Below are 19,315 nucleotides of genomic sequence, written 5' to 3'. Positions count from 1 at the left end.
CAAATACCGCAGCCGCTTGGATCTGTATTGAGATCCCCATCGTCGGCTTTGTGAGTCAGCTGCTGTGAGAAAAGACGCAGTATCGATCTCAGATCAGTAGACTATCAGGCTTCTGAATAGCATATGGTAACGTAGCATGGCTGCAGGATGTGATTGCCAAAGACACTGTTACTGTGCAAAGGATTGCAGCTGTAGGTTGAGACGCCCCAAAAATGGCCACGACACCCCTGCGTTTTGACAACAATCCCCACTACCTTCCCCAAATGGTCCCTGACTGTCAATCACATTGCAAATAAATCCTCTCTGTTACCACCAGTGCTAGACCATCACAGCACAGACGCAGTCCGATATAGACACAGGCGTAGGTGGCCGACAATCACTCAACTGCTTAAACATCGGGCTGATGTGCAACTCAGGCTAATGTCTGTATGCAGATATGTCTCCTATGATTTGGAGTGCTGGGACAAGACAGGGATGTGGAATGGAAACACAGTCCATGTTCAGTTAGTGTGTCTTCATGTAATTGCTAATTGAGGCAGACCAACATAGAGGCACAAATACACCTGTCAGTGGGCATATCACTTGCAGATACTGGAGGTCTGTTGCTGCTACACATTGTTGATGATGATGATGATGATGATAGCAGTAGTGGTGGTGGTGGTGATGATGATGATGACGATGATGATGATGATGATAATTACTAATTAGCCTCTTCAGATTGGCTGTTTGCTGATTGACGTCTGAAATTGGTAATGTTTTATTTGCTTATGACTATATTATATGATTTTGAAATGAATGCATATGCACAGTAGCAGGTTTTAATATATATCTAAACCCTGGAAGAAAAATCTCAAATGAAATGGAAATAGAATGTTTTAACTCCACGTTAATTCTAAAGGATAAGTCACCCTGCTGCAGTCTGACTTAATCTTAAAATGTCAAACTTAGCGGATAACAGAAAAGCAATGGCATGCTCTGAAATACTGTTTCTCGATACAAAATATTGAGTTAGAACAATGTAAATGGGATCATGATTGATAGAGCTTAGGAAACTGGCCTGCCTGAGGCTTTGATGTAAAGCATGAATAGGAGGAAAATACTTTGTTTATTTTAGCATCAGAGCAATTCAACATGGTGCAAATCAGATTGACCCAGAGGAGAAAATTAAGATGATAAAGGTCTTTTTCTATAAAATAAATAAATATTATAGATTTGTATTTATGTTGTATCCACCTGAATGAAGCGTTGGATATAAATAAATAAAAATCCCATATTCCAGGAATTTCTTTAGAACAAACGGGACAATAAGTCTTTAATAAATAAACAAGGAGTGAAATTGACATATAGGTACAGTCTGATGCAATGAGGGAGAGATCTTATAAAGATCCTTTTTGTAATACAATTTTCTCTCACAAAAACAAGACTGCTGTTGATAGAAAATAAACACATCAAAAATATTAGGACAGGAAAAGAATACAAACCTCCCTCTTTAAATGCACCCCTCCCACATCCATAAAGTAATACAAGTTTATAAATAACAAAACATACACACAGAAGCAAAATAAAATTAACATAAACATTCTTTTGTGCTGTCCGTGTCTATATTTCTTTCTCAAAAACACAAATAGTATAATTGGATTATTGCATATGCCATATGGTTTTGGGTAGAGCATCCTATCACACAGTTGTGATGTAAATGGCCTTAACCTGAAGTCTATGTTTGTTTTAAAGGGGAATATTTCCTTAGGGAATGTATAGTGAAGATCTCCCCAATACCAAATCCCCCCCCCCATTCCCATCACCCATGCACCTAATGCCCCAGTCAGTGACAGACAGACTGGGGTATTTATGCCCTGATAGAGATTAGGAAAGAACCCTCCCCTAATGGGAACATTAAGCCAGCCACAGACAAAAAGATGCAGAGGGCTCTTGCACAGAGTAGCATTGGGCCCGGAATGTAATTCATACTGGCTCTATTCTTCCTGACAGCCATTAAGGATCCTCTACACTCACTAGCCACTAATATATGTGACATTTGTTGTGATATACACTGAACTGCTGGAATTGGAGGGAGGGCTTGAAGGAATTGCACAGCAATGGACAGCTGGGCGCATGGTTTACATATTATTTATTGCAGTGGGTACTCTTGGCTGGGGTGGCAGCACCAGCTGTCCCATGGCATCATGCCCTGAGTGATAGCTGCATCAACCTTACTATGGCCCTGTACTTACAATGTACATAAATGAATCCCATGCTTATCATCAGTTCTGTAGATATGTACACAAGGGAGACATACATTTTGCACCAGTTGCAAGGCAGGTGCAAATATAGCATGATGATGATGACAGACAATAATATGATCTCAGTGATTCTCATTGGTTAGTTGCTAAATCACTGGTATGTTAGCAATGCTGCTGTCATTAAATACACCTATATCATATAATTCAGCTAACATGGTAGATCACAAGTATGGCTACCACCTCCTGTCATCACGGACACTCGACAGATTATGCAGAATGAACTAGACTCAACAATTAGCATTTGCATAGCAATTACACCATTGATTCAATTGTTGTCTGTGTTTTCCATTTCTGCAAATGTACAGTTGGTAATGGGACACAAACACTGGGGAGTTGTGGATAAGATGTACATAACATTTCTCTGGCAATCAGCCAGATTTTGATCAGCCTTGATTAGATAAGTGAAATGATTAGATTACAGAGAAAGAAATATAGAATTGTACGGCTCATCTAGTCTGCCCTAAACACATACACATGCACACACTTACACACTAGGGTTATTTTTTTGTCGATTCAGTTACTCTTCCAGTATATTTTGGAGAGTGGGAGGAAACCAGAGTACCCAGAGGAAACCCATGAAAGCACAGGGAGAATATACAAACTCCACACAGTTAGGGCCAGGGTGAGAATTGAACTCATGACCTCAATGATGTGAAGCAATAATACTAACTATTACACTATCTATACTGCCTTATTACATCATAATAAGATGTGTTTGCTACAGTCAGTTGCGCAGAGAGAGGGGGGGGGAACAAATTACCTGGGCCCAGGTCTTAAGGAGGGGCCCAGTGGGGGGCGCAGGCCCACACCGCCTTTGATTAGGTCATGCCCCCTGAAAAGTACCTGTGCCCAGCCAGGCTCTCTACTGCCCTAGCTGAGAGGCATGCCATACTCCTGTGAGTGGGTGCTTCTCATGTGCTAGACACGCCCCTTCAGAGGTGTGGCCATGTCCCTTGCATGCTGTGGTCACACACCCTACAGGGGCAGAGGGGGCCCTAGAAAGTTGTTGTACCGGGGCTCAGGATTTCTCTTGGCAGCCCTGGCTACAGTCTCAGTCTCACACTGCCTGAGAACAAATCAGGAGACTGCTGAGAGACACTCCTGTATGCTGTATGTGAGTGCTGCTGATAAAAACTGCTGTTTTGTTGTGAAATTAACACTAGCTTCTTTCTCCTTGAGTGAGGGGATAATTTGTTTAGAAAGAGCCAGGCAGGCTACATTTTTCTTTTATGATTTATTTATCTTTTGTGCTGCAAATAAAACTAATAACATCTTAATAATTGTTTTCACTACTGGAAGAGAGGGGAAAGGGCCACAGTTAAGTTGCAGGGATATTTAAGAAAATGAAACAAGTACATTTACAGAGGAGAAGGTCCTAACAGAGCTCTCAAAGCTGAAAGTGGACAAATCTATGGGGCCAGATGGGATACATCCAAGGATACTAAAAGAACTTAAAGAGGTGCTGGTAGCACCATTGACAGAATTATTCAACCAGTTATTAGGAGTAATAACAGAGGACTGGAAAAGAGCGAATGTAGTCCCACTGCACAAAAGTGGAAGCAAGTAAGAGGCAAACAACTACAGAGCAGTGTGTCTTAAATCAGCAGTAGGGAAATTGATGAAAATACTCCTAAAAGAAAGAATTGTAGATTAACTCAAATCCAGCAATTTACAGGATCCCAAACAGCATTGATTCACTATGGGAGATCATGTCAAACAAATCTTACTGACTTTTTTGACTGTGTGACTAAAGTGATGGATAACGGTGCAGTCATGGATATAGCTTATCTAGACTTTAGTAAGGCTTTTGACACTGTTCCACATTGCAGACTGCTAAATAAACTTGGAAGCTTGGAATTGGATACTAGGATTATTGAATGGATAAGATCTTGGTTGCAGGATAGAAAACAGAGAGTTGTGGTAAATTGAGTGCATTTACAGGAGGGAAATGTTACCAGTGGAGTACCCCAGGGATCTGTACTTGGACTAGTGCTTTTTAATATTTTTATTGGTGACATTGCAAATGGCATTAAAGGGAAAGTATGAATTTTTGCAGATGACACAAAGGTATGCAACAGGGTAGACACACCAGGTGGGGTAAAACAAATGCCTGAGTATCTAGGTAGATAAGAGGAATGGTCAAGAGTGTGGCAATTACAGTTTAATGCCCAAAAATGCAAAATCATGCACTTGGGTCTCAAAAATCCAAACGCTAAATATTAATGGCACTATACTGGAAACTACTGGGGAGGAAAGGAATCTAGGAGTCACTATTTCAGGTGACTTAAAGGCAGGTAAGCAATGTAACATAGCAATGAGGAAGGCTAGTCAGATGCTTGGCTGCATTGGGAGAGGAATCAGCAGCAGAAAGAAAGAAGTAATAATGCCACTGTATAGGTCATTGGTACGGCCTCATCTAGAATACTGTATTCATTTCTGGAGGCCATATCTTCAAAAGGATATTAATACATTAGAGACTGTACAAAGAAGGGCAACTAAAGTGGTGCATGGCCTACATCACAAAACATACCCAGAAAGGCTAAAAAATCTCAATATGTATAGTTTGGAGCAGAGAAGGGAAAGGGGGGACATGATAGAAACTTTAAAATATATCAAGGATTTTAACAAAGTCCAGGAGGGAAACATTTTCCATATGAAGAGAAGCAACAGGACACGAGGACATGCACTGAGACTGGAGGGGTGGAGGTTCAGGAGAAGTATGAGGAAAAATTACTTCACAGAAAGGGTAGTGGACAAATGGAATAGCCTCCCTTCAGAGGTGGTAGAGGCTAAGACACTAGAGCAATTTAAATATGCATGGGATAGCCATAAGGATATCCTTACAAAAAATAAGGATCAAATAAGTTTCTGAGATAAAAATATGGTTATATAAAAAGGGCAGACTAAATGGGCCAAGTGGTTCTTATCTGCCGTCAAATTCTATGTTTCTATGTTTCATCTGCTGAATTACTATACATACTGACTCACTCTCCAGCCCTTATGTAGCACACCTAAGGACTGGAGAGTGAGTCAGTATGTACAGTAATTCAGCAGATGATGGTGATTCTATCTACAGTATATACACCACATTAATGCAGTGACAATGTCACCACACACACCTGCCTTTTCTTCCCTGTGTGGATAAACCCCTCCTCCCACACACAGAATCCAAGTACCAGTAGTTCAGTTTACCTTCATACTGCCATACATCCACAGCCCCAGCTCAAAACTCCTGGATGAATGACATGGGACAAGGCATATTCATAACAGAGGCCTTCTTTATTTTTCTTATCAGAGCCTTTCACCACATTCCAAAACATCATCCAGAATTGTCTGTCATCTGGCAGCCTCATCTTCCAAGTTCTGTAGTTTCCTTTTCTGCAAACTTTTTCCTAACTTTATAGTACCACTTAAACTCTTTGTTTTCTATATGCAGAACTTGATATCCACTCAGGCATTAACAATTTAAAGTAACTTTTTCCAAAGTAACATACTTCATCTTCACATTTGTCAACTCAATCAATATCAATTATTTTTTGTCGTCAGAATCTTCTGGTTCAGACAAAGGGCCAGATGTAATGAAGTTCGAGTAGGTCAGAGGTGTGAGTTCCTGGCCGAACTTGGACATTTTAGTGGCAATCATATACAAGGCAAAACCATGCCTTATAAATGATTGCCGCTTTGAAAAAATGTCCGAGTTCGGCCAGAAACCCACACCTCTGGACAACTCAGACTTCATGACATCTAGTCCAAAGAGTGTTTTTTCATTTGTTTCTTTTTAACAGAATAAAGGTTTGTCTTGCTTAAACCTCTTAAAGGCTCACCCTTTAAACAACTTCTGCTTGGAACTTCTTTAACCTTCAGTCTTGAAGCACTGTATTGGCTATTGCCATATTTCACTGGTAACTCATCTTCTTTCAATGAGCCACTATAATCCTGAGTGCCACCAGCATCATAATCTTCAGACCTTGGCTTTAAATCAGAGGACATACTGGTACTGCCACTCTCAGATTCTGGACTCTCTTCTCCACATAACATAATGAATCTTTATTAAAGTGGTCCACAATCTTCATCTTATAATATTAATGGCTATCAGCCACTTAAATTAGGTTCATATCTCTTGGATCTTCTTGAACATCTGATTTTTTGGCCTCTAAAATATGATGAACAATTTCAAAATTTTCCTTTAGCACAGGTAAAAATTCACTCTCCACAGATGTCTTAATTTCAGATTCGGTTTAGCTGGTTTACTTGCTACAAGTTTTGCAGTGTGAGACAATTTTACTTCCTCACAGACAAATTCAGCTGCATTGCAAGTTCCATCCTGGTTGCATAAAGTCACTATTTCACATACAGGAGTACATACAGGAGTCTTACTCTTAACAAGACTGTTAATATGAACTTTCTTTCAGGCTCTGCTTTTCATTGTCTGTATTTGCTCCTTAAAACTTGCTTCATAACAGACAACCTCCGTGGGGTAAATTTACTAAGGTGGGAGATTTTTAGAACTGGTGATGTTGCCCATGGCAACCAATCAGATTCTACGTACCATTTATCTAGCTGCTTCTAGCAGATAATAGATATAATCTGATTGGTTGCTACGGGCAACATCACCAGTTCTAAAAATCTCCCACCTTAGTAAATTTACCCCCATGTCTTCCTTTTAACACCAGAGCTACAGTATATCCACCATTTTTATTTGTGTGTACTCTACATCATTCTGATATCCCTTTACATATTCTTTTAATTCTTCCACTTCCTGCTGAAGTCAAACAACTCTGTTGCAATTCAACAATATCTTGTTCCAATACTTTATTCTTTGCAAGTAGTCCATCATTTTCATGATTTGTATTTAAATGTGAATCCATCAGACTTCTCAAGGCATTCAGACATGACTGACCTTTTGAGGTTTGTCTTTTTAAGAGCTTTATTTTCCAACTCTCTTTTTCTTGCTCTTGTTTAAGGGACATTTTTTTAAGGACAACTCACTGTGCAACTTTTTTCAACTTCCTTATGTACATATCTCTTTGCAGCTGAATTTTCTCTAAGTCACATATTTGCATATAATATGACCGTTTTTCATGCATAACTGTAATCGCATGGTCATATTCTTTAATACTGACATAGTGTTAACCAGGCATACCCAGCACCTTAAACTACCCATACTCACTGTTGGTTTTATTTTGCTTTTTCCCTTTAAATGTATTCTTCTTAAATCTCTGCAAATAGTCATCCAGTAGTAATTTATACAACTAAATATCAGCTTCGGTCACACCTCCTTTATTTCCTGACTGTTCAATACAGTCTGTGATCTCAGACTCCCTAGCTTAAGAGTGAATAAGGATAGCAAGCCATATACGTTTTACCATATTTCATTTTATGTTCCATAATTATATGCTCACAACATACTGGAACAATTGATTTTTTAACACTTGGCTTTAAAATATTTTCTCAGCACAGTAAACACATCTTACTTCTTGTGGCACTATAATGAGCAGCATATAACATAGCGTTTTCTCTCTAACTGCAAAAGAAATGTCCTGACTACACTTGATGAGATATTTCTCTGAACTACACCTTGCTGGAGAGATCCAAAGTGTTGAGTTGTCACCAAAATAAAACACACTTTTTCCTTTAACCCTTTCTCTGCTGCAACAAATTCACAAATACTTTTGTTTTATTGACAAATCACAATCCAAACACAACTTTTCCAGAGACTAAATAAAATGGTGCTTTACTGTCAGCATTAATCTTACAGTAAATGAACATCATGAACAGCCTAGTCCTGTGCAGGGCACTATCTGACTGCTTTGCCCCTGACTATTCTCAGGCAGCTAGCCTGCAAATGACAAGTCTCTCTCACAGTCACACAGTCTTATGTCCTCCCAGCTACCTGCAAAGTAACACAGGCTCTGGCCTGGCTTGGCTGGCTGCCACAGCTTCCCAAGTCCAGTGGCAAAGGTTTAGTGTTCTACCTGTGTCATGTAGATCTGAACCCTGACCACCCAGCCTGTTTCACTCTGACTGTAGCCACACTTGGGCTCTATCTCAACAAGCTGTCTCTCCTGACTGCAGCAGTCTTCTACTCACACTCTCCAGTTCTTACATGTGCTCACACCTACCTTTCCTTCCCTATGTGGGCTGATTCCTCCTCCCCCACAAAATCCAAGTGCCAGCAGTACAATTAACTTTCATACTGCCACAATACTGTATGTATAAATATCCCCAACCACATACTCTCTAGTGATTATACAAGCCTCTGTGGTGTTTGCCCACATCAGTTTTGTGTATATATATATATATATATATATATATATATACATACAAACAAATGTGTCTACTTACACCTTTCCTATTTTGCTCAATATGGCATGCCATGCATAGCACAGCACTCCAGGTGAGGCTGCTTTTCCATGAGGGGCAAGTGGATGGATTTTTTTTCCATATTACAATATGTATAAAGTATCATATTAAAGAATCAAATTAATAAAAAAACAAGGCATGACTAAATCTCTGAGTCTATGGCATGCCATGCCGTGCCACACATGGCAAGAAAAAAGAAAGGTGTATGTGGACATATCTGTATATAAATATACACACAAATATAAAACCACAGCACTCACCATCCAAGAAGTGGGGCACACAAGTGCACTCACCACTCATAGGGTGGGGTGCACGTAACCTCTGCACTTGCCACCCCAGAAGCAGGGTACACAAATGCACTTACCACTCATAGGGTGGGGTGCATGTAGCCCATGACCACATCACTCAAATACATACAAACAGAAAACCCAGCACTCACCAAAACAAGCTCAACACATTAATAAATAAATGATGGGGTTTAGTTAGTGAATTGGCCAATGCACAGAAGCCTACAAACCGATCGCCAAGGTACCCCACCTTCATGCAGGTCCTACACTATTACAGAGTCTTAAAACCTGGCAACTGTCTCACACATAATATGCCTACTAGGTTTAATGTGCACCTGCCACACACCTTATGGCTTTTAAAGGTACACTAATCACCTGATAATGGCTAATAGATTACTAAGAAACAGCTGAGACAGTTTCAAGATAATTGAACTTACATAGTGGTGCATTAGAAAGCTAGTGGTCACAGTTAATAACAGTTAACCATAGATTAACCCCACAATATACACATAAATATAAAACCACAGCACTTGCCACCACAGAAGTGGGGCACACAAGTGCATTCACTACTCACAGGGTGGGGTGCACATAATGGTATAGCATTATTAATACATGCTCCCTTTCCCTAATGGAATTAGTAATACATGAGAGGAGAAAAGATCGGAGGGTTTTAAATGAAGAGATAGAGAGTCTTAGTAATCTAACTGAACCATTTAAAGATCTGGAAGATTTTAAACAGAAGGAGAAAACTATTGCTATTAAAATACAAACAACAACTAAGGAACTACGTTTAAAAAATTTTTTTAGTAGAGATAAAGAACCCCAATTGAAAATTACATTGTTAAAAATGTTAAAAATAAAAATCTGTACAGTTATGACACTAGAATAAATAGAACTAATAGAGAAAGACCCAAATATAATGATTCCAATTGGATATATCCAAAGAGATCTTATATGAATAAGAGGAAACAAACTCATTGGAATAATAGAACAACTTGGAGAGAAAGTGATGAAGTAACATCTAATGATTATTATCAAGAAGAAAATTATTATAGAACACACCTTTTGATATTACCATTACTAAACAGATATGAAATTTTAGATGAGGGTCAATCTCTGGGTGGTACCCCAAGAAATTATAGAAGACGTCCTTTTTTTCAAAGGAATTGTCCATTCCTAAGGAGAGAATAAACAATGAAAAGAGGTAAAAAACAAGAAGGGGTAAAAGAGGGGGGAAGAGTAAAATGAAAGTAGGTCAGCAGGAAAGTATGGATAGTGGAAGTAAAACAATGGAAATTAGCACTGTTAATACAGAAAGTAACATTTTTAATCTTAGTGACAGAGTATTAACAGAGGATGAAAAATCTGTATTACAAAAGGGTCTTAATTTTGCCCCAACTAATATATTTAAACCATTTGATGCTTTTGTAGATCTCCAGAAATGTATTAGAAACGTTACGGTTAAGACATTTTTCTTGGAAAAGGATGACATAAATGATAATGTCTAGGTTACCTCTAAGAATAATTTTTTCAAAAAGTCCACTTTTTACCTGATGCACATTAAATGTAGTTGCATCGACTGTTTTAACCAGGTAGTCACTAGTGAAATTACTTAATTAAATACCAAGGAGAAAAGAAGAAGAAATACATTTAATCTAACTAGACCAGAACAGGAAGCTTTAAAAATTTACAAAAAGATGCTACACTGGTTGTTAAACCAGCCGATAAGGGTGCGGAAGGGGGGGTAGTGCTGATGAACAAGTCAAAATATATGCCAGAAATAGAGAAACAGCTTGCACAAGGGAATACTTACAGAAAACTTAAGAGTGATCCCACTCTAAGAATCCTTGGTGAACTACAAGCACTTACCATAGAGCTTTAAATAAAAATATATTAACAAAAGAACAATTTGAATATGTCAATATTTTAAATCCAAACACCCCTACGTTATATGTGTTGTCCAAGGTTCATAAAAATCCATTAGAACCACCTAGTAGGCCAATAATATCCGGGGTAAAAAGTGCTACATCTAATCTGCAAGCCCTTATCGACTTTTATTTGCAACCACTTGTGTTAAAAACTAAATTATATCTGAGAGACACTGGAGATGTCCTAAGGAAACTGGCTGTGGTCAAGGATGTTGAAGACTGCACTCTAGTGAGTGCAGATGTTGGTACATTGTACACCATCATTGAGCATGATATGGGCCTTAATGCTGTGTCCCATTTTTTAGATAAAGACAATGTAGAACAAAATCTAAAGAAATTTATTCTGGAAGGAATAAGTTTCATTTTAACTAATAATTATTTTTATTTTGATGGAAGTTATTATTTGCAAGTTGTTGGTATGGCAATGGGAACCAGATTCTCCCCCAGTTTTGCTAATTTGTTTATGGAGCACTGAGAAGAGTCACCAATTTGGACTGGTGGCATTCTGGGGGTGAACCTGGTCTGTTGGTATAGTTTTATTGATGATATTTTGTTCATGTGGCGCAATGATACCAGTCTTTCTAAATTTTATGAAAATGTGAATTCTAATTCTATGAATATTAATTTAACCTTCACAATAAGTAAAAATGAAATTACTTTTTTAGATTTATGTATATAAAGAAAATGGCCAGCTAGAGACTAAAACATATCGTAAGAATACTGACTCTAACTCTTATATAGAAAGGGAAAGTGAACATCATAAAAAGTGGCTTGAAAGCATACCCTTCAGATAGTTTCAACGATTGAAAAGAAACTGTTCAAAGCAAGTAGATCTTGAGTGTCAAGTAAACGACCTCAATGATAGATTTATTAAAAAGGGTTATAAACAGAAAAATTTGGCTAAAGCAATTGAAAAGGTATCAAAATAGAAAGAAAATATATTAAAAATAAAGAGACGAATAATAATAAGAAGTTTAAGTGGTCTTTTATAACTCAATATGGGAAATATAATCAGCGAGTAGAAAAAATAATTAAAAAGAATTGGAGGCTATTATAGGAAGATACAATGATGAAACACTACTTACCATCTAATCCTTCCTTTATATATAGGAAAGCACTATCAATTAAGGATAGGTTGGTTAAAAGGGCATTAATGGAGGATAAAAGAGGGAGTACACCTAATTTAGGCTTCCACAGATGTGGTAATTGCTTGCCCTGTCGTACTAGATTTAAACAAAATAATCCAAGAAAATTAGTGGAATTTTAACATAATGGTAATACATATAATATTAAACAATTTGTAACCTGCGATTCAAGAAATGTAATTTATTGCTTAAAATGTGTATGTGGTCTGCTTTACGTGGGGAAAACAATGAGAGCATTGAAAACACGTTTAGCGGAACACATCTATAATATTAAAAAGGGTTTGGATACTCATTCGGTATCCAGTCATTGTAAAAAAAATTCATAATTGTGACCCCAATATTATCATCTCATTTTGGGTAATGGTGCTAATAACACATAATTGGAGAAAAAAAGATCTAGATAACCGTTTATCCAAATCCGAAATGAGATGGGTATTTAATTTGGGAACCCTAATACCAAGTGGCTTAAACGTGGAGTTTGAGCTTAAATGTTTCTTGGAGGATTAATTATATCTTTTTTTCTGTGATAGGTGTTGCTAAAACTGTATCAGGAAGCTCCGTATTGTCCGGGGTGGAGCGCATGATGTGCTCCATTGATCAGGTGATGTGCCCCACGTGAGTAGGACTCAGTGGAAAGCCAGCCAGTGGTGAACCGCGTAATATCACAATATCAGGAAGACGTCCTGGCGGAAGTGACGTATCTGAGCTGGTGGAGCGCATCATGCGTTCCACCTACCCGGAAGCGGAACAGGAGAACGGAGCGCCTCTTTTGAATGTGATTAGAATCAGCTGTTCTTAGTTTGTGCAATCTAGTGTCGTATAAATAAGCGGTATTGGGACAGAGAAAGACACCTGTGGAAGGGAAACCGATACGCGTTGCTAACAGAAGGGACCCTAGCTGGACTGCACTACTCCACTTATGCCTGAGGATTGAGGACTATCATTCTTGGAGTATAACCGGGACTCTAATTATGCGCTGGTCTGATTTATCACTCAGACATTTATCCATCTGGTAGGCGTGCAGTTTCACTGGGATTAATCCCTTGCTTTCTTCTTATGTCTTATATGTGTTTTTAGTGTGTGTGTAAAAGATTTTTTAAATTAAATATTTTTTAATACAATATCACACTATGCGAGATATATATATATTATTTTCATATAAATGCGCCGGAGTTCTTTGATGTGAATTCCACAATAAAGAAATCTACACTGATTGCTGCTTGCCCTGGGATGTTTTATGCTTTTTAAACCTCATTTGATTGGGGTCATCTGTAAGATCACCATAAGGGGTGCTTTTGTGAGGTGATTGCCAAAACTTCTCTTTATCTCTATAAATTTCGCTTTGCTATAACTGCCTCAATTGATTTTTGAGGTAAACTTTAAGGTGACCATATTAACTAGTCTTAAATAAAAGGTGTCTAATATCTTAATATTCCTCTCACCTTTTCACTTAAATCACCATTATTTAAACAATATAGGTGTATAAAAACAGACTATACTATGTTTTTTTTTCCTTTGAGGGAACATGATTGGATAAAGAGGAGCACCATTCCCTCTGACAAACCTTCTTGAACAGGGTAATACACTATTGAGATTATTTCTTGCATTTACGTGCTTAAGAACAATTCAAAGAGGGTTTGAACCCAGAGCCCATAGAGTAAATAATATATATCACAATGTATTTTAGGATATTTTAAGAGTCATTTACTTTTATTCTTGTCCTGCAGTGTGAAAAATAATAAATTTTTCTCTTCATTCACAAAATCTAATTCATTCTGTTTCTATATTTAGAGCATTACCCAGTTTCAATGGCTTACAAGCTAAACCTGTAACACCAGCAACTCGCTTCCCAGTGAAAATCATATTACAAAGTTATTTCATTAGTTTTGTGATTCATACACCCTTCCGTGGGGTAGAGATTCCTTGGCATCTTAGATGCAACAGATGTTGCAAAACAGTGAATCTATGAGCCTGATTCAGGTTTGTTAGCAATAAAAAAAGCACGCAAATGGGTAAAACCAAACAGAAAACTAAATTGCAGTGTAAAAATGAAGCTGTCTAATACTTTTTGGGCTACATGCAGCCAGTATTTTCCTGGCACAGAAACAATATAACTTACCCAAACCTAAATCTTTCTGCACGTTACATCTGCCCCATCTGCAGTGAAACATGGCTTTGCCCAGTTGTGTGCTTTTTTGCTTTGATAACAAACCTAAATCAGGCCCTATATACGTTAACCTGTTACATGCTGCTTATCCAGGATTCGAAGTGCTGGATTGAAACTCTTTCCTACATTAAACAATGTACACTGTTTTTACCATCAATTGTAATCTCAGAAAGTGCCTTCACCATGGTCACTGATTATCTGTGATTAAGAATATGTGCAGAACCATCTTATTTGGAGGACTTATGTCCTTATTTGACTCACCAGGTATCAATATCTGATTTTATACGGCATACAAAATATTTGATGTTAAAGCTGCAACATTTGATTGAATTGCACTTATTCACTGTGGAGTTATAGTCCCAGCCCTAATTATAGTTTGATATTATCTCAGGACATTGTTTTATATGGTACAATTTTTCTTTATTTTATAATTATATTATTTTTTCAGGGGACTTCAACTATTTTATATATATATATATATATATATATATATATTACTCTTGAGCTGGGGAGCAGTAGACTTCTGATCAATTGCAAATGTGATAATATTGATCTTATGGGGATTTAATTGAGCTCAAAGTGTTTTGAGTGCTTGTGGTTCCCATACACCACTAGTGATACTCCATGGATATTTAAAGATTGGGCTGATTCTACCAAAAAGAATTTTGGTCATAGATCACCACAGGATAAACTGTTTTTGTAGGCCCTACTGGGCAGAAGATGCTGGGCCCTTTAGGAATCTGCATTTGGAATTGTGGGATACCTGACCCTAATGAAGTCCCATTGAAGCAACATGTATGGTTTCTCATTTGTATGTCAATTGTCCAATTGTGTGAGGAGTTCCTAACCCTTTGATCTCACTTCTGAATAAGGTGAGGGTGGAACTCTGATAACATCTGTCCAATAACGACTCTGGTCAACTAATTATTGTGCTCTGTAAAACACCACTGTACTCACATGTAGAAAATTATTGAATGTAAAATTGTTTTAACATAAATCGATTTTATCAATTGGTCATTTGACCTTGTTTGTTGGGTGAATTCTTTTTGGTGAGAGGGTATATTCCAGGATTCCTCCCTATTCAAATACCTACATAATAAGGAGAATTATATCATCACCAAGAAACCATTCTTTGTTTAATATATATATATATATATATACTGTATATATATATATATATATATATAGCAGGAAAAGTACGTGGCACTCACAGCGGATTACAAACGACCAACACGTAGTGTATAGTTAACAACGTTTCAGTGGACACCCCACTGTCGTCAGGTTTTATTCACATTTAAACATTAAACATACCTTTATAGACCACCCAAGTGCATGTCCTAAACAAGTCCGGTGCCGAACATCCGGTTGAAACATCCGGAAATTATGTAATAAAATCATTAATAACATCTGTGATAGCATCCCATCACCCAGGAAACCAGGCTTAATTATGCATTCTAAGTAATTAGTTGAACAGATCAACGATAATTATATGCTCACATATCATAATCACATTTGAATATTAAAGTTGCAACGTAATTATCCTACAATAATAGATATTGTGTAAATAGAATAGTTTGTCCCCGTAATACCATGAGAAACAGGCCCAGCTGTAGTCAATCTGTCAAAGATACATTGTAACAACTTGCTAACACATCGCGTCAGTTCCCACATGTATGCAGCTAATAGAACCAAGAAGTAACAGAAACAAAAACATGAGCAGTATGAAAACGAAATGATCTCTCACAGTATAAATTGCAAAATGTGCACTCACCTATACGATACTATATAAAGAATGAAAAAGAATATAAAGCAATTTAGAGAAAGCAGGCTAGTGAGAGCTGTTCATTTAAGCCTCTAGGATATATGACATCGAGTTTTGTTATCCATTTGGCTTCTAATTGTAATAATTTAGAACCCCGATCACCTCCCCTGATATTCACAGGGACATGATCAATCATCCTATAACGGATGCTGTTAAGGGGATGCTTAAGTGTCAGAAAATGTCTAGCGACCGGCTGTTCACTACTCCCAGACTCTAGAGCACCTTAAATGAATCACCCACATACGGGTAAAAGAATTATGATAAAACATTGCTTAACCTGTAACTCAATGTATACAGTTTATCAAATAATATGCCCGTGCGGGCTCAGTTACATTGGTAAAAGTGAAAGAAAATTTAAAGAAAGAATGACCTGTCATCGGTCAGCAATTAGAGGTGCTCTAGAGTCTGGGAGTAGTGAACAGCCGGCCTCACCGTTCACACAGCGCTCCCGCGACCTCCGGGTCCGCTGCGTGTGACGTCACGCCTCCCTTGCATCAGGTTATCATGGAAGTAGCCAGAGCTTGGGGTAGCATGGGCTGTGGCTGTCAGGAAAAATGAAAGTGCTTTCCTGTAAAATGGACCACTATACCAAAAAGCGAGCGATATGGCAAAAGAGGTGGATAGAATAAAGAGACAAGTGTAGATAATGGAAACATTCAAACGATATGAAAAGAATACATGGAAAAAGTGTATGAGTAATATAAATGATATAAATTATATGAATGATATAAATGGTGTAAATGGTTTAAATGATATAAAAAGATCATGGCAACATGTCAGCAACACATATAGAAGACTTGTTGCATATTATGTGTAACCTGGCAAACTAAGATCCAGAATACATATATACGGATCGATAGCCAACTTAAGCTTCAGCATTTATGTCTGAATACAACATTTTTTGCTAACACAAGACCCGGAGTGCCGCTGTTTCTTTTCTCTATGCATCTTACCTGACGAAGGGCACCTGGGCAGCTTCATCAGAGCAACAGGGAGTGCCTCACTACCCCACATCGTGTATTGAGAGCATATGCTTCTCACAGTACTTACAAACACACTGTACTTATTTTTACTAGAGATGAGCGCCTGAAATTTTTCGGGTTTTGTGTTTTGGTTTTGGGTTCGGTTCCGCGGCCGTGTTTTGGGTTCGAACGCGTTTTGGCAAAACCTCACCGAATTTTTTTTGTCGGATTCGGGTGTGTTTTGGATTCGGGTGTTTTTTTCAAAAAACACTAAAAAACAGCTTAAATCATAGAATTTGGGGGTCATTTTGATCCCAAAGTATTATTAACCTCAAAAACCATAATTTACACTCATTTTCAGTCTATTCTGAATACCTCACACCTCACAATATTATTTTTAGTCCTAAAATTTGCACCGAGGTCGCTGTGTGAGTAAGATAAGCGACCCTAGTGGCCGACACAAACACCGGGCCCATCTAGGAGTGGCACTGCAGTGTCACGCAGGATGTCCCTTCCAAAAAACCCTCCCCAAACAGCACATGACGCAAAGAAAAAAAGAGGCGCAATGAGGTAGCTGTGTGAGTAAGATTAGCGACCCTAGTGGCCGACACAAACACCGGGCCCATCTAGGAGTGGCACTGCAGTGTCACGCAGGATGGCCCTTCCAAAAAACCCTCCCCAAACAGCACATGACGCAAAGAAAAAAAGAGGCGCAATGAGGTAGCTGTGTGAGTAAGATTAGCGACCCTAGTGGCCGACACAAACACCGGGCCCATCTAGGAGTGGCACTGCAGTGTCAAGCAGGATGTCCCTTCCAAAAAACCCTCCCCAAACAGCACATGACGCAAAGAAAAAAAGAGGCGCAATGAGGTAGCTGTGTGAGTAAGATTAGCGACCCTAGTGGCCGACACAAACACCGGGCCCATCTAGGAGTGGCACTGCAGTGTCACGCAGGATGTCCCTTCCAAAAAACCCTCCCCAAACAGCACATGACGCAAAGAAAAAAAGAGGCGCAATGAGGTAGCTGTGTGAGTAAGATTAGCGACCCTAGTGGCCGACACAAACACCGGGCCCATCTAGGAGTGGCACTGCAGTGTCACGCAGGATGGCCCTTCCAAAAAACCCTCCCCAAACAGCACATGACGCAAAGAAAAAAAGAGGCGCAATGAGGTAGCTGTGTGAGTAAGATTAGCGACCCTAGTGGCCGACACAAACACCGGGCCCATCTAGGAGTGGCACTGCAGTGTCACGCAGGATGTCCCTTCCAAAAAACCCTCCCCAAACAGCACATGACGCAAAGAAAAAAAGAGGCGCAATGAGGTAGCTGTGTGAGTAAGATTAGCGACCCTAGTGGCCGACACAAACACCGGGCCATCTAGGAGTGGCACTGCAGTGTCACGCAGGATGTCCCTTCCAAAAAACCCTCCCCAAACAGCACATGACGCAAAGAAAAAAAGAGGCGCAATGAGGTAGCTGACTGTGTGAGTAAGATTAGCGACCCTAGTGGCCGACACAAACACCGGGCCCATTTAGGAGTGGCACTGCAGTGTCACGCAGGATGTCCCTTCCAAAAAACCCTCCCCAATCAGCACATGATGCAAAGAAAAAGAAAAGAAAAAAGAGGTGCAAGATGGAATTGTCCTTTGGCCCTCCCACCCACCCTTATGTTGTATAAACAAAACAGGACATGCACACTTTAACCAACCCATCATTTCAGTGACAGGGTCTGCCACACGACTGTGACTGATATGACGGGTTGGTTTGGACCCCCCCCAAAAAAGAAGCAATTAATCTCTCCTTGCACAAACTGGCTCTACAGAGGCAAGATGTCCACCTCATCATCACCCTCCGATATATCACCGTGTACATCCCCCTCCTCACAGATTATCAATTCGTCCCCACTGGAATCCACCATCTCAGCTCCCTGTGTACTTTGTGGAGGCAATTGCTGCTGGTCAATGTCTCCGCGGAGGAATTGATTATAATTCATTTTAATGAACATCATCTTCTCCACATTTTCTGGATGTAACCTCGTACGCCGATTGCTGACAAGGTGAGCGGCGGCACTAAACACTCTTTCGGAGTACACACTTGTGGGAGGGCAACTTAGGTAGAATAAAGCCAGTTTGTGCAAGGGCCTCCAAATTGCCTCTTTTTCCTGCCAGTATAAGTACGGACTGTGTGACGTGCCTACTTGGATGCGGTCACTCATATAATCCTCCACCATTCTATCAATGTTGAGAGAATCATATGCAGTGACAGTAGACGACATGTCCGTAATCGTTGTCAGGTCCTTCAGTCCGGACCAGATGTCAGCATCAGCAGTCGCTCCAGACTGCCC

The sequence above is a fragment of the Pseudophryne corroboree genome, chromosome 1 (genome assembly GCF_028390025.1).
Source record: "Pseudophryne corroboree isolate aPseCor3 chromosome 1, aPseCor3.hap2, whole genome shotgun sequence".
In the NCBI taxonomy this organism is placed as follows: Eukaryota; Metazoa; Chordata; class Amphibia; order Anura; family Myobatrachidae; genus Pseudophryne; species Pseudophryne corroboree.
Note: the sequence above shows the minus strand (reverse complement) of the source record.